At 38.2% G+C, this 22,002-nt stretch overlaps 1 protein-coding gene across 2 annotated transcripts in view; it reads left to right on the forward strand.

Moving 5' to 3' along the window:
* LDB3 (LIM domain binding 3) overlaps nt 1–22,002 on the forward strand; it is a 78,684-nt gene that overhangs the window by 6,092 nt on the left and 50,590 nt on the right. The window lies entirely within an intron of this gene.

Here is a 22,002-nt window from a genome sequence, read left to right on the forward strand (position 1 = left end):
GTTGGAAAGTAGCAGTAAACTGATTGTATGACCTGGCCAAATAAAGTAAAGGATCTTTGCAGGTAGGTCTGATGAAAGGATCTGAGAATGCAATGTGGAATTCAGATACATCAGTTCAAGGCAAAGCCTGATGTCTCAAAGGCACATCTTGCTGGTGTATTTTTAAAAATGATGATGAAGTCTCTTTCAAATGAACTTCCAGTTCTGTTTTGTGCAGTGTTCCTTTTTTCCATGGCAGGGGCCCCCCTGATGCAGTTTATTTGGGGGGGGAAAGGATTAGAAGAACTGTGAATGTGAACAAGCAATGGCATTTCAGGGAAGAAACTATGTGACAGCTTGTAAATATGTGAAATCTATGTCCTCTCAAATTAAGTAGATATGTTCCTCTTTGGAAGCAGTTGGAATAACTGGATGAAAATTAGGCATGTCAAACAGAAAATTCAATAATGCTTAAATGAGGACTTAAATTATGCAGGAGCCTTCCATTTCTAGCTGATGAACAGTATGTAACTTAATTATTAATTACCCAGTGTATCTGTTGATTATAGATGAGTGCATTTATTTCCCAGTAATCTTTCCCCCCCTCTAACAACGATATTTCAAGGCATTGCAATGGAGCGTTCTTGTTATCTGATAATGTCATTTCCACAGAATTTCTTAGGGTTGAGTGACTATCAAAAAATTCACAAGCATTTATCCTCCTCTTTTCTTACTGTATTCTATGTAACTTCTGATTTGGTAACTCTGCTTCACGCTACTTCTTACAGCTCCCTCCTCCTTTTTTGACAGCCTCAAATCCTTTCTAGAATGTTCGGCTCTGTAGAGGTGTCTCCACAAATCATCTGCAGAAGGCTTATTGTTTTGCAAAGCAATGGCTATAGAAGTTACTTAAGTGTTTAAAGAAATACCAGAATGATTTAAGAAGATGAGTAGAATGCAAACAAATGGTCTGCTCCACTGGAGTGGGGAGGGATGGAAACCACCTCCACTACTTTGAAAATAGTTCTTTTATAATGAAGAGAAAATCTGTTAAATTATAGATAGCAAATGGATAACTCTGCAACAATCGTGATTCAGAGTCACCAATGAGCTTCTTAAATCTTAACTATCCTATTTCTTATTCAAACTGCAGTGCTCTTATTTCATCTCTTATTCTAATGCACAATATTTTCTCCATAGAAACATATTTACCTTAATGTGAAGTTGTATAATGATCAGAAGAGTTTTTTATTTTGCAGAAGCAGTCTTTGTTCCATAATAATAGCAAAGAAAGCTGCCTTGTTACAATAACAAAAAGCAACAGTGAACTCTGCCCAGATAATGAAAGTCTCTTTATTAACTTGAACTAATTTCACTAATGCTTTTACTATCTGTTGAATACTTTTAGTATTTCCTTATTAAGCCCAAATTAAGTATGTAGAGTTGCCAACATAATTCTGTAGGCATTTTCATGACATTTTGCAGCCTGCCCTGTAAGATATTTAATATTCAAGCAGTTCATTTGTGCTGGGAGTCCTTCATTGAGGGGTCAGGGCTGTGGCACTTGCATGTTATGTGACAGCTAGAAATGAAAAGCTCTTGTTTCCAGAAGAACCTATTGTCACAAGTTGCAATCATGTAAGGCATACTCAGTGTACCAAAGGCTGCATGATTATCCTGGGGTTTTCATAACTTGTGATGAGCATAAGCGGAACTGCAATAGTTGGATTCCCAGAGGTGAGGAGGTATTACCTCTTTACACAGCTGGCTGTGTTTTCTTAGCAAGCAATAGAAGCATCAGAAAGCCCTGTTAAGTATCCTGGAGTCCTCCCCAGTGAGGCTCAGTTTTTTAGCTGAGAGCTTTGTAATCTGCCTTGGGGGAAAAAGCAGGCATACAGAAATGAATATAGTTTCTTGTAGGGAGGGCTAGAGTAGGAGCTATTTTTAATTGGAACGCAGTATAATACATGGCTTTTGCCAAAGAAAAAAATAGATATTGCAGGGACATTATCATCTTTCACATGAGTATGTATTCAAACAGGTCAGATATTTCCATTATCAGCAATTTACACTTGTGTGAGATAAGCTTTGAACTCACCCACATTTGCAATCTTACTGTGGGGAAAGAGGAAAATATACTGATTTCCAGGGCGCTCTTGACAAGAGAGGAGACAAAAACAAGTAGCAAGGAGTTGAAGTCATACTTGCTTAACAGTTAACTTAAAAAATAGTCTGAGAGGACTTCAAAAAGGAGACTGTCCCCACTCTACAAGACATCCTATACTTTAGAATAAATTCTGTCATGAGATGTAAGGGACAGGTACTGGAGGTAGGAGAATTGACAGGCATAGTGAAGCTGAGCATCTATCTCTCCTACTGAAGTGAATGGGAGCTGTAGACTGTTGGCACTGCAAGAGCTGTCACAGGTGGCCTGATCATATGTGCAAATCCAAAATTAACATGGGCAGCAAAGCAGTTTGTTTTTTTCACACTGCTTGCATGAACTGTCTAGGAGCAAGCAGAATTAATTAATTTTGTGGATGTAACCTGTGCAAGTATAGTTTAATGTGTTGTGCTGTTACCTAAGATTGGGTGATTGTACATGGATGGATGCAGCAGCAAAGTCTCTTCATGTATGATGATTGCTGAACAACAAATACTATTGGGGAGGCAGACTGGCTTACAGGTGTTTAAATGAGCTGAAAGGTATGCAGAAATATTGCCTCAAACAGTAACAGCTTGTGACTGGCATTGCCTAGGCTCCAAATCGAAAGTCAGAGCCCGGAGCTGAAGGAGATAGAGTTAAACAAAACATAAGAACTGTTTGGGTTTTACTTTAAGTGAAGAAGTAGTTGATATCTGATCATCATGTAAGTGAAATAAGGAGAAATGGGAAATACCAATAGAGAAAAAAAATATTAGATGGTCAGTATATTTATTTTGATACGAATGGCTTGAAACATTTATTTGGACGGAAAATGAAGCAAAGCTATTCTAGCGTTTCACATTTCACTTTCCTGTGCTCTCTGGCATATATATGTCAATCTCCCACTGTGGCTGTGTTTCCTGTACAGAATCTTGTGATTACTTATTCTGTACTCTAATTTGTTTAATTGCATGTAGGGTATCAGTGTCTTACAACAGGCAAGTGATGGCAAAAGGACAGCCTCTTGGCTTCTTTTCTCCTATACCTGAAGGCAGGAAACCTCAGGTTATCCAGGACAATCACTATGTATTCTCTAAATGTCTCTTGGATGTGGTGACCATACATTATAAGAGTGAACTGTACCTTCACTCAGTTAAATGAAGGCATTGAACAAGATCACTTGAAATGCTGGTCTGCATCATGTGTTACACATCCATATCTGGTAAATCTAATCACTGAGTAGTTGCAGTTCTAATCACACAGTAGCTTCTATAACTGTAGCGTGAAGATCATTTGTCTCATCTCCAAATGTAAAGTCTTTTGCAACCTTAAAAGGCATAAATCAGCATTTAAATAGTTGATATTTTACATAGCTAATAGGTAGGTCTTATGTACTCTGAAAGTCTTCCTTTTTATATGCTGATGGTTAGAGATTTTTCCCTCTTTTTTTTCCCTCCAAAACTCAAATGACTTTGAATCAATATCTGAGAGAAGGAGTGAGCCATTGGACTTATATGTAATGACTGTCCTATGGCTAGATAAGCTGTGGTAACATCTTGTCACAGAATTTCAGGGCTTGGAAGGGACCTCAGATCTTGAGTCCCAGCCCTCTGCTAAAGCAAGTTTCCAACAGCAGGTCACACAAGTAGGCATTCACATGGGTCTTGAATGTCTCCATAGAAGACTCCACAACCTTTCTGGGCAACTTGTTCCAGTGCTCCATTACCCTTACCATAAAGAAGTTCTTCTGCATGTCTGCACAGAATTTCCTATATTCAAGTTTTAGGCCATTGCTCCTTGTTCTATCCACTATATACTACTGAGAAGAGCTTGGCCTCATCCATGAGGCCTTCTACCTCATAAGGGAGATGCTCCAGGTCCTTTATCATCTTTGTGGCCATCTGCTGGACTCCTTCTAGGAGATCCCTGTCTTTTTTTTGAACTGGGGAGCCCAGAACCAGATGCATTTGAAGTGTGGCCTCACTGGAGCAGAGTAGAGGGGGAAGATTACTTCTCTTGACCTGCTGGCCTTGCTCTTTTTAATGCACCTCAGGATACCACTGTCCTTTTTGGCCACAAGGGCACACTGCTGGCTAATGGCCAACCTGTTGTCCACCAACATATGCGTAGGTGGTTTCACATTCTTTCAGTCTTCTATAACTTGGCTTCAAAAAGGTCTTTGTGACAGAGAAGAGCTGTCAAAGCAGCTTTTAAGAACACTCCAAAGCTTTCCTACCTTTTAGTAATGTGCTATCTATTCTGTGGCCATCAGTATTTCTTCAGGAGGGTCTTTAATTTGTAGGCTGCTTCTTGAATGATAGTCTTACCCAAAAATCACAGGATACTGAAGTTTATTACATGAAGTCATTTGTTGTATGTGTGTATTGATACAGAGAGAAAATGCTGATTACTTTAGATGGTATCTTTGATTTCCAGTTAATTTACCATCCAATTCTGATATGTTTACCATCCCAGATGTCTGAATTGATTGCATTTCTGTGGATTACAATTCTACAAGTAACTCCTGAAACCCCTAGTTTGGTACTGTTTATCTGAGGTATCGCAGTAGTCAGCATTGACACTGAATGACAATACAGTACAGAGGGTATTTATGTGACAGGGCTATATCTCAGCAAGCACAAGCATATGTTGGATTAGCAGGAAAGGACCTAATGCTCCAGTGGTGTTCGCTTCCTCTGGTCCAATAATTATGATGGGTTTTGGGATCGGGGATCAGAACATCCTTGGATACTAGACACTCAGTTCAAGCCTTTACTCTGAAAGAAAGTAGAACAGAGTTCTCAAGTTGGCTGTTCAGGTTCTCTACGAAATGTGGGATTAGATATTCTGAGATACAAGGCATTCCTTGTCTTGACCAAAAATGCCATGTCTGGTCTGAGGAGTCACCTCACTGGATGTTTCACATGAGTTGCTAGCTATCTTGAAGGGTTGTTAACAAACACTAGTTTTGGTGATATAAAGCAGTTTCATTACAAGAGATTTTTTTTTTTTTTTTTTTTATTAAGCAATTATAATAAAAGTGGGAGGATTTTTATTTATCTCCTATAAGAAAACCTTCTGAACTATCCATACAGCTTATTCTTACAACTTTAAACTCAGGATTTTGGGGTAAGTATTGTTAGATTTATTTAAATCTCAGCATCATAATGAAATGTAACTTGAATGTGTATTGTCTTCAAGTAACTTTCAGGAAGGATATTTAATTTACTTCAGCTCTTTATCAAGTGATTTTTTTCTGTTAAAGAAAATAGATACTCAGCTGGAAAGGTAGCCTCTATTATATGTTTTTGTGTGAGTAAAGTAATCACTAAATACTAGGATTAATGCTAAAGGTCAGCAGCATATAAACAGTATTATGTACTCTACACAGAATCTCTGCAGACATCATGAATAGGTTTAAGATTTTCGATTGTATCTGTTCTGAATTTCAGGAGAAATATGTAGCCTGTTAGAATGTAGGCCGGATTAACATGAATAATGGTCCATAATAGCTACTACTAGATAAAGGATGTTACATAATAAAACCTGCTGCTCTGACTATTCTGACATAATGCAAAATTAGCAAATTTGAAGCCTTTTATTTCACTTGCTAAACACAGCTATTTTTTCAGGGTTGTGATTGCATCTGTATTACTAATGCTATTGTGGCATTATTTGTAGAAGAGTTCAGTTTATAAAGAATTAGACAATAGAACTTATGCAATTACAAACTAAGTATTTCTTGGTGCAAAAGAAAACCAAGCACTCTCTGGTGACTTTGCAGCTAGTTCCTCAAAGGCAGATAAATATAATCTTTCCTTGAACAGGAAGGAATAGTGTTGAATGGGATAATACACTTCGGCCCAGAAGTTATGAGGAAATTGAGAATTTCAAGAGTGGGGTAACAATTATTTTGTCTTTATGTAAAAGAGATCTCTCAAGCTCAGGAAGCAAGACCTCAGCTCAAATGAGTTTTATTCTTTTTAGCATTAAGCACTTCTTGGCAACAGGAAATTACACTGTGATTAATTCCTCAACCTTTGACATAGTATTTAGTTCAGAATACAGTTAATGTAGTATTTCAAGTAGTTGTCATATTTAATTAATTATTAATAAAGATAACTTTGCAGATGCTTTAGAACCCGTAAATACAGCAGGAGATAACTATTAAATTTGATATTTAAAGCTACTGATTGCTTTATAGCTAAAAAGCACGAAGCTTTTATGTGACATTTTTATTAGCGTTGGTTATCTGAACTTAGCAAATGGCAGTCTTCCACAACACAGCAGACAACTCAGCCATTAGCTTCATTCTGAATATGTTACCTCAAACTCTTATTCAACCAGTGTGGCATGAATTGGAAACTTTGCTGTACAAATATACTAGTACTAATTTTCTATAGTAGCAACAGCAATTCTCATCTGGTCGCTGCAGTTATCTAATTACCAGTGTCAGGAGAAGATTACTATTTAGTTATACAAAAAGTGGATTAAAAAAGAAAAAAAACTTTTAGTTGTACTCAGAGTACCAAAGCAGTGTATTAAATGGGATGGTCTTCAATTATGATCTAGCACCAATTGTCTCCAGCTAGCTCCAACCCCTATTGGATGGATATAGTTGATTTGTTTTACATGTAACTAGAAATTTCTGTGCAGAAGTACCCGAGATGCTATAATTTCATAATGCAATATTAAAAGCTGTCCAACATAATGAGATTCTGCTCTTCTTTGTTCACTGGGTTTTGTTGCAGAAAGAACTACCTGCTCAGTGTGCAGATAAGTTATTAATCCCTACTGAGAGATCATGAGGAAGAAGGGGAACTTCAAACATGATAAAAATTGATACTTGCAAGTTTTATGGAAATAAATTTAAACAGTGTCTGAAAATGTCAGCTATGCATGCTTTAAAATAGGTAATGAGAAGGGTGGTTTGTATGTCATCTGAAAGGGATGTTTCTTCTAGTACCCTTGCATTGAGTTACTATTAATAAAAAAGTTAGAGAATGAAATTTCAGAATAGGCTTTCTATTACAGCAGTCTAAATTTTTAAATCCTAATTTTCTGAAAGTATGCTATAATACTTAGTAAATGGCATTTCATAAATAAATCCTTGCCAGTAGAATGAGGAAAAGGATGTCAACAAATGTGCTGTACAGTCACGTTGCACTGACCCATAATTTAAGTGATGTGACTTAATTGAAAGTAAACAGATATCACCTGTCAAAATGTTCTGTGTAGATGATGAAAAAATGATGTATTCAATTCAGGCCCTTAAGTTATGAGAGCAGTTAAGTGAACTAAAAGCTTGATTATATGAGCTGTCAGTGTGAAATTGGCCCTGAAGGCTTAGTCTAACTCTACTCTTAGGTATCCTATGGGAAGAGTTCTAAATAGTTCATCAATAACAGGTTGATGAAACGTATATATTTTTTTTCCCCAAATACAAAGCTTTTTCTACATTATTCTGGAAACCTTTCAGGGACTGAGAGCAACTAGCTCTTAGTTACAGAGGGATAAAACAACATTTTTTCCAGTCATTTTCTGAGTCATTGCTCTGTTTCTAGAAGTAAGTATCCTGAAAACAATTATTTTCTGGCTAATGATTGTCTCTGTCTGACATCTTCAGTTTGCTCAATACAAGGTGACTCTTATTGTTAGCAGTGGCTAGCAGCCATTTTTCCAGAAAGTCAACGAGAACCTGCTCTTCTTTTAGGAAGGCGTGATGGATCAAATGTCTTCAAGGCATGCAAATCCTGTGGGTTGGCTAGAGTTACTTTCTGCACCTCTCACATATGTAGTTGGTGTTTTGATTATCCATGCCACAGGTGTTCAGTGCCTGGTCACTATGAATATAGGTTTTAACCTTTCCCCAAAATCCTTCTAAATACACTTGATTTGTAGCAATGGCAGCTGAGGATTAGGAATAACAGCCTTTATGTGCAGGCACCCTGTCTCTTCCCTTTCCTTGCTTAGAGCCCAGATTCCAGCTGCTGGGCTATTTTGGCTCCCTCACTTGCTGCTCTTGGTTAGTCGTGTAACTAAAGCCATAAGCCCTTCTCACTAAAGGTAATTGGCTTAAAGAGTGCACTCTATAGGCAATTTTCTGGCTTTTCAGTTTAAAGACAGTGTTAGTGACAATTAGTCTTTGTGGCATGAGGAAAAATAACGTTAAGGCCCTATAGTACCAGCTTTACCTGGTTAGGGTGGCATGTGTGCTCTTCAGAAGCCTCTGTGGGACTCTCATGCTATATTTAAAGCGTCCTGTAACTTAGGAAGCTATTTGATTTGGAATGAATGCTGCATTTACCTCAAGCTTCTGGAATGGGACATAGCATCCAAATCTCCAAAAATACTACATGTAACCCCAGATTCTGGTACATAGTGCCAAATCAGAATGCTCTGGTATTAGGGTGAATTTGGTCTGCCTTTTCTTGATTGCTGGGCCTATGCTCTATTTGAGAATGTCAGTGTTCTCTCCTTACCTAGTTACAGCTGATTCAAAAATGGCCAAGGGCAGTTAGTGCTATGGCAGGTGTTTAAAAAATAAATACCCAAAACAAGATGTTCTATGTCCCTAGAGTTGGCCAAGATAATCTAGGAAATAATGGTCTTCCTACTACATTATTTTTTTTGTTGTTGTTAGGGGTTGCAAGGTACAAATATACTCTGGACCTGCTGTCAAAATTGCTCTCCTGTCTAGAAGGTTCTTGTTTCACTTTTTCACTTACTCTTGGATTTGTTACATCATTTTAACTCCTTCTGCCAGGTCTGTGGTGTGGGGCAAATGAGGTTTTCAATGTTAAGTTTGCTTTCTTAATTGCATGAACAAATCAAAATTGCTTAAGAGTTGTCATCTTAAACAGTAACAATGAACCAAACATGTTTGAGCAGAATCCCTCTCCAGTTTGTCTACTTCATATTGATGTTTCTGAGTGTAAATTAAAATGCACTGTTGGTTGTATAGTCTTTGGTAGTTCAAGGTGGGTGCTTGAAGGTAAGCCCCTGACACAGAAAGATGAACAGATCATTGGATCCTGTAAGTGTTTGGCTGTTTCACTCCCAAAGTGTAGCAAATGTACTGCCCCTCTTTGAGGGAAGGAATATCCCATGCTTAGGAATTGTATACCTTAGCTGTAGCAGCTGACTGCAAGGGCAGGTACTGGTATTGCTGTGGGCTGTGGTCATGTGGAGGAGTTCCAGCGTTGTCTTTTGGCACTCATCCTTGCTTCATGTGGATGGTGCTCTGCTGAGACAGCTCTGCCTCTTTGTGCTTGGAATGCTGTAGTGGGGTGCCTCCCCTTCCTGCCATTCCTTGCTCTGCCCCACCCATTCTCTCTCGTCTGAGTCTGTCATCCTTTCTTTGCTTTAAGCTCTGTGATGTTCAAATTCAGTGCACTGACTGGAAAAGCAAGATGAGGACTGTGTTTGGAAAGTGAAAGTTAAGGATCCTTCCACAATGAATTACAATAACTCCTTGTAGGAGAGTGATGAGAAATATGAAAAGAATGTGTAGGATCTAATAACACAAGAAGTTGGCTAATGGGAGTTACCTTATGGAGGCTCATAACCATATAGTATGTAGCTGTGGGCTTTCTTGATTTTTCTGATTATATGCCTTTCTATAGCAAATAGTCTACTAACCTGTGTTGCAGAAACTTGCTTTCTGACCCTGCAGAATGTTATTATTGGCTGCAACATCCAACTTTTTATCTGAAGAAAATATGCCAAAGGTGGAGAGTAGGAAATATTACTCTTGAAAAACACTGGATAGTGGTTGTGGACATTTCCACCTATTCTTAGTGGCAAAACACAGTTAAATTTCCATATTAAATATGTGGGATTGTGTACTACTTTTCTAAACCTGTGTTGTCTTCTAGGACTAACAATAAATTTGTTTGGTTTTCCAGAAATAATTCTTCAGGTAGGAAGGCAATGAAAATAGAGTTTAAAAAATAATACGCCCTGTAGAATAACAAAAACCAGCATTCAAAGAAAATGTCATGTGAATATATTCTTCCATGTCCCAAATGTCTCTGTAAATACACTAATGACATGGATCAAAAAAGTCTGATTCCTTAACTTGCACAGATGCAGTGTATTTCTTTCATGCAGTATGATATTGCACTTTCAACTTCGGGAGTCAGAGGTAAACAAAGGAGGAGGTATAGAACAAAGTTTATGTAAGCTCCGGAGTGTTGGAATTAATCCAATATCAATTTCAGATCATTTTCATAGATCCAATTCCAGTACCATTCTTAGCAAAAACTGGGAAGAAGAATTGGTTATCCATGTGAATGAGATTGCTGTCTGGGAGAATGTGAAGCAGAGCTATAGGTATTTTTCCAGGGCATGTGAATTGTCATAGAGCTTATCCCAGGCTGTGGGAACATTTGGGGGAGTGTGGGGGGGAGTTTATCACTTCCACAATATTGAAGACACATTTGCAGTATGATTGACAAGATGAGGAGGTGGTATATCATTTCTTTCCGCATCAAGGGACTAGAAACAAGTGAATCCAAAACTAGAACTTAGCTGCTTTATTTATCCTTTGAACAGGTGCAGTACAAGCAGCTGCAATAAGATCTTTCATACACTCCACCCATGATTCCCTGTAATTCATGTGTCCTAAAGACAACCTCGAAAGTAGGCAGAACAGTCCTGTACAGTATTATTTTTTTAAGTACACTGCAGGATGCCGATCCTTCCCAGAGAACCGGATCTGAGTTGCATGTAATTTTGTGACATGGTTAAGTGTTTCTTGTTTTTTGTTTTTTGTTTTTTGTTTTTTTTTTTCTTGCAATTCTGAGTATTTAGTTCTGTTACTTAATTTGGTCTGTAACTTCTTTGTTTTAATTACAATGTCTTCTCAGCCAGCACTGCTTAAAATTATTTGCCTCATACTAACTAGACTTTCAGTTAGCTACTTTTGAGGAAAACATTAAGACTACTCCTGAATAGTATTCCTTTTGTCTACATTTAATTTTGCTCCTCCCTGATTAGGAATTAGATTGGATCTCCAAACTCTCAAAGCCATGGAAGTATTCTTGTCAGATAGTCAATTAAGCCTTCTTCTTTCAATGAGTAAAGGAAGAAAAATAAAAAGGAAGATTTTTTTTTGCACTTGGCTCTAGAACTTTTACAGGGAATTTTCTGGTCTTGAGGATAGCAGTCCTTAATTTTCATATTCTGCTAAAGTATCTGCTCCTGGCTGCTGTTTGAGAATAGTGACTGCCTGGCTCATGCAGCTACCTTAATATGAGGATGTCTTTGTGTATACTAATTCTGTAAAAAGAGCTAGCGTAGAAACAATTCTTTAAAAGAATCTTTTTCCACAGCAGTTCACCTGCTTTAACAAGAACAAAATAGGGATCAAGAGGCAAGGAAAAAAAAATCTCAAAATTTTCCTTAAAACAGAGGAGAGTGCATGTCATATTCTGAAGCTGTTTGTATCTCCCCATTGATACTATAGTTACATTAATGTGATAATCAGTAAAAATTATTTTTTCTCAATATGTCACAAACTAGAATTATTCTGGCTGAATTCTGAGTTCCATTATAAAAGCTCAGGCATCTAATCATTTCCCAATACTTATTTGAATGCTTTCATGTATTTTGGTGAAACTGTTATATTAAACATTCCACGCTCCTACCTTTATTTTGGATTAAATTTTTTTTAAATACAGGAGGGGAGAAAATCAAATAATGCATTAGTAAGCAAACGTACCACTCAATGAGAGGACATGCAATGTCCTTGTGTTCTTGTAGTTTAGTTTCAAATTTCTTGTTGGTACTCAAAAAATGTACTTCCCCTATTGTCTCCTGAACATATGCCAAATGTGATCTGAGATTTGCCTTTTGGATTTAAGTGACCTACAGAAAAATTGCACATGCTTTTTTTCTAAGTGTCTATGTTAAAGAGATCCCCCTGATAAGTGTGTGTGTGTATATGTACACATTCTTTTCTCTGTCATTTGGACATAGAACGGTTTGGAAGGTACCTCTCAGATCATTCCGTTTCTACTTCCCTGCTGAAGGCAGGGTTGCCAAACATTAAATCAAGCACTAGACCAGATTGCCAAGGGTCCTATTCAATCTGACCTCAAACACCTTCAGGAATGGAGTATCTGCAAACTCTCAGGTGTGCCCTTGCACATCGCCACACTCTCAGTGAAAAATTTCTCCCAACATTTAATCTAATCTAAATCTTCCCTCTTCTAGCTTAAAACCTCATCTTATCACTATTTACCCATGTAAAACAGTTGATTTCCTTTCTGTTTATAAGCTCCCCTCAAGCGTTGGAAGGCCACAATGAGGTCTCTCCACAGCCTTTTGTCCCAGGTCCTTCAGCCTGTCTTCATAGGAGGGGTGCTCCAGGAGTCTGATCGTCTACCTGTGATGTCTTCTGACCCCTTCTGTTGCAGCCCAGGGTACTGTTGGCTGTTGATGTGATCCACCTGGACTTCAGTAGGGCCTCTGTCACTATCCCCCACTACATTCTTTGGAGAAGCTGGCTGCCCATGGTTTGGATGGGCGTACACCTCTGCTGGGTGAAACACTGTCTGGATGGCCAGGCCCAAAGAATTGCAGTCAATGGGGTTAAATCCAGTTGGCTGCTGGTCACGAGTGGTGTCCCCCAGGGATCTGTACTGGGGCCACTTCTATTCAACATCTTTATCAATGATCTTGATGAGGTGATTGAGTGCACCCTCAGTAATTTAGCAGATGATACCAAGTTGGGAGGAAGTGTCAATCTGCCTGGGGGGAGAAGGGTACTGCAGAGAGATCTGGATAGATTAGATTGATGGGCCAAGGCAAACTGCATGAGTTTCAATAGGGTCAAGTGTTGGATTCTGCATTTTGGCCGCAACAACTCCAGGCAACCCTACAGGCTTGGGGATGAGTGGCTGGAAAGATGCCTATGGAAAGGGACCTTGGTGTACTGATGCTCAGTTGGCTGAATGTCAGTCAGAAGTGTGCCCAGCTGGCCAAGAAGGCCAATGGCATCCTGGCTTGGATCAGGAATGGTGTGGTGAGCAGGACTAGGGAAGTAGTACTCGGCATTGGTGAGGCCTCACCTTGAGTACTGTGTTCAGTTTTGGGCACCTCAGTACAGAAACAACATTGAGCTGGAGCAGGTCCAGAGAAGGGCAATGAGGCTTGTGAAGGGCTTGGATAATAAACCCTATGAAGAGAAACTGAAGGAACTGGAGATGTTCAGTCTGGGGAAAAGGAAGCTGAGGGAAAAACTTATTGCTCTCTTCCAATCTGAAGGGTGCTTACAATGAGAGCGAGTTTGGTTTCTTCTCACAGGTGACAGGACGATGGGAAATGGCCTCAACTTGTGTCAGGGTAAGTTTAGATTGGATATCAGGAAAAACTTATTTACAGAAAGGATGTTAAACACTGGAATAGGCTCCCCAGGGAGTGGCTGAGTCACCATCCCTGGATGTGTTTAAAAACCATTTGGATGTGGTGCTCAGGGACGTGATTTAGTGGCGGGTTGCTAGTTAGGGCAGCATGGTTAGGTCATGGTTGGACTCAATCTTTAAGGTCTTTTCCAACCTCAGTGATTCTATGATTCTAGGCTGCGAGTGTGTGCTCCTTGCTCATCTTAAATTTTCCATCTACTAGAACACCTAAGTTCCTCTCAGCAGGGCTGAAATGCATCGTTTTTGTCCACCGTTTACTTGATCTTGGTAAAAATGTAGTCTGAGCTGATGGTATGTTTATACTTTGTATTTTGTTTAATTCCTTTAGAATTCTTCAACACAAGACTTTGAGTTTTTCTCCTGATTCAAGTAGTTTGTTGTGCTAGCATTTGTCTGCTTTGTCTAGCTAGACAATAGTTTTGCTGTCCATTGGATGAAATTCTGAAGCCTGTCCAAAAGGCTCAGTGGCTCTAGGAGTACTTGTCAGAACAGGCACTGATGTGGACAAATGAATAAATAGCTATTGGTTCAACTGTGCATCTTGGTAATACTACTTTAGTAATTTGGATCACTTTGTACTTCAAGTTAGTTGCACTGTTACCATTCTCAATTGGATAATGTAACAGGAAGTGTATCTAAACAGTCTCATGTTTAAAGAGAGTTGCCTATAAGCTGCACTTAAAAATTGGTGTTAACATTAACCTCTGCTTAGGCTTGAAATATGGTTTTCATTTGATTTTTTCCGTAAATATGATTGTTTTTCACTGGGAGATAAAGAAGCTGTAAGATTAGACAAAGAGCACAAATATTGGAAGTATGGGCTTATTTCAAGATAATGTTGCAAGTAAGGTGTTTGTATCAGTGGACTTTGATTTTTGCTTTACGTATCTTTTGCCATCCAAGCATTCTGTAACATCCTGCTAGGTCTGAGACAGAATTTTGATTGGAGTGAGTAATGTCAAGAGAAATCATAGGCTCTGGTCTGAAAGAGGAGATAGGACTGTAAACATGCTGGCATAGGACCATAATGAAGAAAGCTGGCTTGGCACCTATTGTTCTGTACCAACCCTTTACTATAACAACTGTGTTCTAATGATCACAGATGTCATCAATTTTAATTCAAACAAGGAAGCTGGAAGCTTGAAAAATAACTAGTTCTGCTTCTATCTCAGTGCTTACTCAAACTGCTTACACTGGGAGTTAGAACAAATATTTTCAGTTCATCTATGTGTTATTCCAAATAGATTCTTGTGTTGATGATACTCCTCTTTCAATACTTTTGAAGGGGGAAGGGGCAGAAGTGTACTATTTCTCAATTGTGAGAGAAATTGAGTCTTTAAAGAACCAAAGTTCTACAAGTCACAAAGTTTTAGCTTGAATATAATTAAAAAATCCTTATGGTTTCGTGTATCTTTTACCAAGTCTCAGTGATAAGCTCAATTTCAAGTGTCTTATCTCTTTCTTTCTTTCTTTTTTTTCTTTAGTCCATACTGTCATACTTCTATCAGTGTGTGAGATGCTATTGTTGGCAAGCCTTTAATGGATGCTCCTGGAATTTCACTGCAAGAGCCATGACTTCTGTTTTATCTGAAATCTCACTGGCTCTTGATGACAGACAAACTCTGTTTTTAGCAATGCTGAAGGTCAGGCAAATGACTGCTTTCCAAATAGAGTAACTGAAGATACCGGGACAGATTTATTCCTGGTATAATACTGCTAGTTCTATGAAGTTTCAGGGAAAATAGATTTGTAAAGAGCCATGACAATTAAAGGATAATACCTCTGTTGTCATTCACTTGTGCGAAAAGGAGGTTGGAAAATCATTTAGTATAAATTTTCTTTCTGTGAGTAATGCTACCTGCTCAAAGATATTTTTACCTGGTATAAACCAACCTAGCTTCATTAAGGAAACTGAACAACATGGACTGTGCTTTTGTTTATTTATCAGAATGTCTAGCTTGAAAGTTCTGAATATAAGAGCAGGGTTTGAGGTTTTCTGACTGCATATTTCCTAGGGTTAATCTAGGAAATGTGTAGGAAGTACTAGGCTGCTTTCCTAGTGGCATTTAGGATAATTATTTTTCACACATTCAATTTTAGTTACAGTTTTGGCTGTCTCATGCCTATAGGCTGGCTATCAAGCAGACTGGTTAGATTTTTTTTTTTTTTTTTATTGCAAGCTATCCATGACCTTAATTCAGATATAAGGCAATAATGATTTTGCAGTTGGGCCAGAAAAGTTCAGTAGAAAACGAAAACTTGACAGAGTTGTATCACTGCTCAGCTGTTAGGAAGGGGATCACCAAAGCCTCCGTAGAATAACAACTTCAATGACTAACATTCTCAGAAGCTATAAAGAATTTGGCTGTGGGGTGACCTCTTTGCAGCATTTCAATACCTAAAGGGAGCCTACAAAGGGGAGGGGAATCAACTCTTTGAAAGGGTTGATAATTGCAGGATGAGGGAGGGGAAATCTAGGTTGGATGTCAGGGGAAAATTCTTTACAGAGAGAGTGGTGAGGTGCTGGAACAGCTGCCCAGAGAGACTGTGGATGCCCCGTCCCTGGAGGTGTTCAAGGCCAGGTTGGATGGGGCCCTGGGCAGCCTGGGCTGGTTATTCAATGGGGAAGGTGGTGGCCCTGCCTGTGACAGAGGGGTTGGAGATTCACAATCCTTGAGGTCCTTTCCGACTCTGGGTATTCTGTGATTCTGTGATTTCTTATAGGAGAAACTTTGTTGCATAAATCACAGCCATACTGACAATTTGCAAATCCACATGGAAAGTAGAGCTTGTGGATGCAGTAAGTGTGCAAGTGTCAGCACAGGTTAGCTATGTCTCATGAGGAAGTGCTTTTCATCTCCTACTTGAGTTAACTGATCAGTTGGAAGTATCTAAAGCCATGGTTAGAGATAGATCCTTTTGTTGGTAAAAGATGTCACTGTCTATGACATATTATATACTAGTGACTAGGGCTATTACTCATTACCAGTTTCCCACGACATTAGGAGTTGGGGAAAAAAGCTAAGATTAATTTTTTAACAAAGAGGTCACTATAAAAAAAAAAAGTGTGAAATAAGTGTAAATTTTATTACATTTTGTTTAATAGTTGCAAATATAATTTTTTTTTTTTGCAGTTGAGTGGCAGAACTATATCCCTTAAATCTTCAACAGTGTTTTGTTGCTTCAATAGTAATGCCTTTTATTTGTTTCTATGAAAACTACAATACCTGCAATAACATCATCTGATAGAGCAAATTCTTAGCCACAAAACATTATTTTTCAATATGGTCACCACCATTAGCTGTGCACTTTGTCTAACATAGAGGCCAAAGAACCTGCTTGCTGTACTCGAAAAATCTGTGTGGCTCTCTAGAACCTGGCTTATCTTTCACATTGCTGTTGCCACTGCTGAAACGTGCTACCCACCACCTTGCTATGCTAATATCCACTATTTGGACTCTATAAATGTTCAGCAAGTTTCAGAGGGGGCCATTTGTCTGCATGGGGGTATTCAATTCCACTCCTTTGCTTCATGCACTTCCATGTCAGGCGCTGCCTCTCTGCGGCCATCTGTTGCATGGCAACAGCATGTAATGTAACATTAGTGGGAAGGTTCCACCTCTACTGCTGTGCCACCATTTGCCTCTGACGTTGTGGGCCAGCTTAATAAAAGAGGAAGCATTAGTTTTGCAGCAGTCCTCTAACTTCTTGGTGAAATTAAGACCGAAGTAACAGTTCAGCAAGTTTTTCCATCAGAAGGGCAAAATATTTCCCTAGTAATAGGTATCTTGATGGTCATAAGTACAAACAGCTGTTACAGTAATGAGGCAGGACTTCTTCCTGTAAGCTTAGCTTTAACTAATGCTATACCCCTAAAGGCTCTGCTTTCCCAAATCATTCATGGCATATGCTTTTTAAATCCATAAAACAATCCTGCACTTGCTATATACTCTGTTCTAATGCCAAAGCAAATCTATGTTCTACTTCTGGCACCTGCTGTGGCACCTGTTTCAGCTACTTTAGGGTACTACTGAGCATACTAACATACTTAAAGCCCTGTCAACATAGCTCCCTTTGGAAAATATATAGCTCTACCCTTTAATAATTTATCACAACTCATTAAGAGAGAGTTAATGAGCATTCAGTACTTATAACAATTTGGATTAGTACCCTTCATGAAATAGGGGCATGTATGTAAGCAAGAAGGGGCCTCGTGTAGTTTTCAGGTACTTTCATCTTTAACAGATCTCAACAATTTCCCATCATGAATAAACTGAATGTTTAAAAACTTAATCAGTTAAAGTATTAACAAATGCTGTTACACTGAAAGCTGTCATCAGGTTTTGGAAACTGCTGTATTTTGAAATACAGAAAATACTGTCACATCTATCATTTTTTCAGAAAGCTACAAAGTCACTTGTAGTGTTATAAAGCAGTTAATAGAGAAACTGGAAAGCTTGTGTTTGGACTCAGGTGAAGTTCAGGCTAAGTAATGGAGAATTGGAGAATATAATATTTTTGCTGTGCTTATGCTCTATTTCTGATATGCTGGCAGTAAAAACCAAGAAAACTAAAATCCCCAGAGGTGGTCCTCTGGTCTTCCAAGAAGGCTGGGGTCACAGAAGGGATATGTTGAGTGGAATTCATTTCTGCGCAAAACTTGTTGACTCGCTAACTTCCTCAACAGGTTGATTCACACCTCACTTGGGGGAGGTACTTGTAGTCATGCAGTTTCAAAAACTGTTTATCTAAGAACAGTTCTATTCTTTCCCTTGCTTTTTTTAGAAGGATTTAACCACTGAACATTTAGACTTGCAGTTTTCTATTGTTTTTTTTTTTTATTTTTGAGGACTGATTATCATTGTACCTACTAATACAGGTGCAAGACTTTCTAATTACACACTGACATAGCATAAGCAGCACACTGGTTTCTTATCAGTCTTTACGTAAGATAGGCATGACTTTGTGTCATATCTGAGTTGCAATCAGCAGATGCTGAACTTGACAGCCCAGTGCTTTTTCTCTGGATTGTCATGTTGCACATTCTTACAGCATCACATGTGGTATAAAAAAAAAAAAGTGTGTGGCCCTGCGCGCCCCCAAGAGTGATAACCAATACCCAATTGTCTGTAGAACGTAAGCACTCATTGCAAATCTCTTCACAGAGGCTGCAGCGGATGCTAGAATTATGCATGAAATTGATGATTTCATGTGAGTTCTATTTGTGATGTTCTCACAAAGCAGTGGAGTTAGAAAAGCAATGATAATGTCTGCAAGTAGGGAATCAAGACTGATGTTTTGAGACATGTTTTTTTTTCCCCCCCTATGTTTTGATTTTTCCATTTTCCTTTGTATTTTATCAAGAACTTCTTTTAATACTTGGTTGGCTTCTTTATGATTGTCTTCTGTATAATTTGCCTAAAATAGTGCTTAATTCCTTTTTTTTTTTTTTTTTTTTTTTTTTAAACTTTCAAACATTTATTGCTTGTTGATTGTACTTTATTACCCTGAGGTACAGGGCCAGAGTGGTTTGGGTCCCACTACAGAAGGTAGGCACTGTACATGTGTGGAAGAATGCAGTCAGTGTCTCACTTTAAAAGCAGAATTTCCTTAAACTTCTGGTGCATCTTTATTGGCAAGGATTGATAGATTAATAAAAGTTTGTGTTTATATCTTCTCTGTGCAGTAGATAGCTTCATTATCAACTATCACATATGCTTAATATTACTCAAAGCAGTCTTGGGAGTCTTCCATTTTTTCAAAAAAATTTTCTGGTATGATTGCCAGAAGTGAGAGAAGGCTAAAGGTGGGTTAACATGAGTCTTTTTTCCAGTTATCACTCTAGATATCTCTAAAAGAACGGCATTTTCATAAAGCATTAATTGTTATTTTCTAGTTATAGATTAAGTGGCTCATGTTGCTTGCTCAAATTTTTATCAATTTTACTTGTACATATCCTGGACTTGAAATGACCTGAAAGACTCATTGGTGTTATCTGGAGTTGTGTAGGAGATGCAAAATGGATGCAGGAGGTAGAGGGCATTTCTTTCAGTCTTGGAAGTGATACACATAGGTGAAGGGGACGGTCACTCAAGAGAATGCCTGTAATCAGCTCAGAGAACCAGGTTATTCTATGTGGTGCTATTTAAAAGATGCCTAGTAAATGTTTGGGTGGATCTTCAGACTTCATTAGGCTGTTACATGTAAGATAGATGCATTATTCACTTATTTACGTAATTTTGCAGTCTCTTGAAGAGCTTTATAATTCTATAAATAGAAAACCTATCCTGGGATAGAGATTACTAAAATGCTTCCTTTTGGCACTTGTCTGCCACAGAAATTTCCTCAGCTGCCCAATAACCATCCAGGTAATCTCATTTTTCCATTTTTCTTCTGCTTCATATTTGAAGTAAAAGCCTCCTATTGTTAAATAGGTGCATATTCACTCTGAAAGATGTTTTCTGCTACCATTCAGCTGACATGTTCTTGATGTGGAACACCATTGCCGACTGCTAGTAAATAATTTGTCTGCAAACACAATTCATGAGACTGAGCAATGTTAGTGTGATACTATGAGAGAAGGAAGAATATTAAGAGCAAACAAAATTAAGAAGAAGACCAGGAAGGATATGTGTCAGTCATTCATAAAGTAATCTCCTGATCTATGAGGCCTTAGAGAATCTTGGCCAAAAACAGTCTGACAACATATTAAAACACAAATGCCTATAGATCTTGTACATGCATAGGTGGTGTATAGCTCTGCAAAACTTTACTGTGAATGTAACTCTGCCTGGAGAAGAGCTGAGATCTGGATGAACCTGAGATTTGCATGTTGAAATTAGGGAATACATCTATTTTTTTGTCTTTTTTAGAGACATTTTTACTTCAGACACACACTGCAATCCAAAACAACACGTCAGGTTCCTTTTTTTTTTTTTGCTGACAAATTGGGATAATGAAGCTCATATCCTGCAGTTTAGCTAGGTCTTCATTAGCGATCAAAACAGAGGGTTACATTTTTTCATGTGTTCCTTTCATTCTTCACTGGTAACAGACAATTAGCAGAAGGAATCCCTATAAAAGCAACTGTTGTGTATATATATTTTCATCTACAGAAATTCATTGTTTAGTAATGCATTTTGTAGTAGATGGAAGAAAACACAAACCGGTTATAGGCAGGCCACTTCAAACTTTCTTGGGTGAATGAAAACTTTGCTGCTGCTTCCCCAAAACCAGTAGCGTATAACATGCTGTACTGCAAAAGTTAGTGTCTAATGTGGCCAAGGAAAGCATTGCTAACTCAAATTCTGAACTTGAATGCATTCCTTCCATGTACGTAAATAGAGATGCCCTGTGAACTCTATTCCAGCACAGAATATGCAAATAAATAATCTTAATTGGTGTATTTATCCTGGGCCAGGAGACGAAAACTCCCAATTTGGGCATGCTGAATTGTGAAACTTACTGTGACTAGGTATGTAGTACGTAGGTATGTCCTTACAACCTCTGATTCTAGTGCTACTGAGAAAAATGGCTGCAGTTTCCAAGAAAGGAATGGAGGAAAAAAGAAAAGTAGCTTTGATGTGAAAGTGAAGCAAAGCACCTGCAGAACAACTTTAATGTACAAGATGCACAGATTCATGATCCATAGTGAGCCTGAATCAATTATGCTTTGAATCAAGTACAAATGCACATCTTAAAGAATAGATGCATATTAATCCACATAAAGCTTAGCTAACTATACCTAGAAGAATAAATATGATTTTCATGTAACTTATGCATCTAAACTTTACTACTTAAGAACATTTATTGGATAGAAACCTAATCCATTTTCAAACATCTACCTTAAACTTCTATACCGCTGATCATACAACAAAACTTGCAGACATCTTTGTCACTTGCTACTAGTTTCCTTCCAAGTATGATTAATTACATGAAAGAGTAGAAATGTGTTAAAGTTTAAGAGCTGAGAAGCATATATAGAGGGCATATTTCAAGGCCCTGCCTTGAGCATTCCATTAAAATGTAAGGCTTAATCCAGTCTTAACTTGTTGTGGCTTATATAGTTAAATGGTGGATACCACACCTAGATGAGATAAAATGGGAAAGAAGCACAATACCCAGAAAGAATGGGGTGAAACAATGATCCAGAATAGCTTATTTACAATAAGTTATTCTCTAGGCTCCTAAAAGATTGCTAGATGAATATTGAGGAATAGCTACTATAATTATATTACTGCTGGCAAGGAGTGAAAATTTCTTAATTGTCACAGCAAAAAGTAAAAATCAAAGTTTCTGTTTTTCCTGTTGTGGAAGTAGTTACATTTTTAAAAAAATACTGTGAATGTGCTGCTGAAAGGGATGGTGAAGTAAAAATGCTTTACTATTTTTGAAAACCCTAGAGACTGGCAGTTTGAACAAAAAAAAATCCATCTGCAAATTAAAAAC

The sequence above is a fragment of the Centrocercus urophasianus genome, unplaced genomic scaffold (genome assembly GCF_019232065.1).
Source record: "Centrocercus urophasianus isolate 14NV4802_14NV808 unplaced genomic scaffold, USGS_Curo_1.0 seq_17, whole genome shotgun sequence".
Classification (NCBI taxonomy): Eukaryota; Metazoa; Chordata; class Aves; order Galliformes; family Phasianidae; genus Centrocercus; species Centrocercus urophasianus.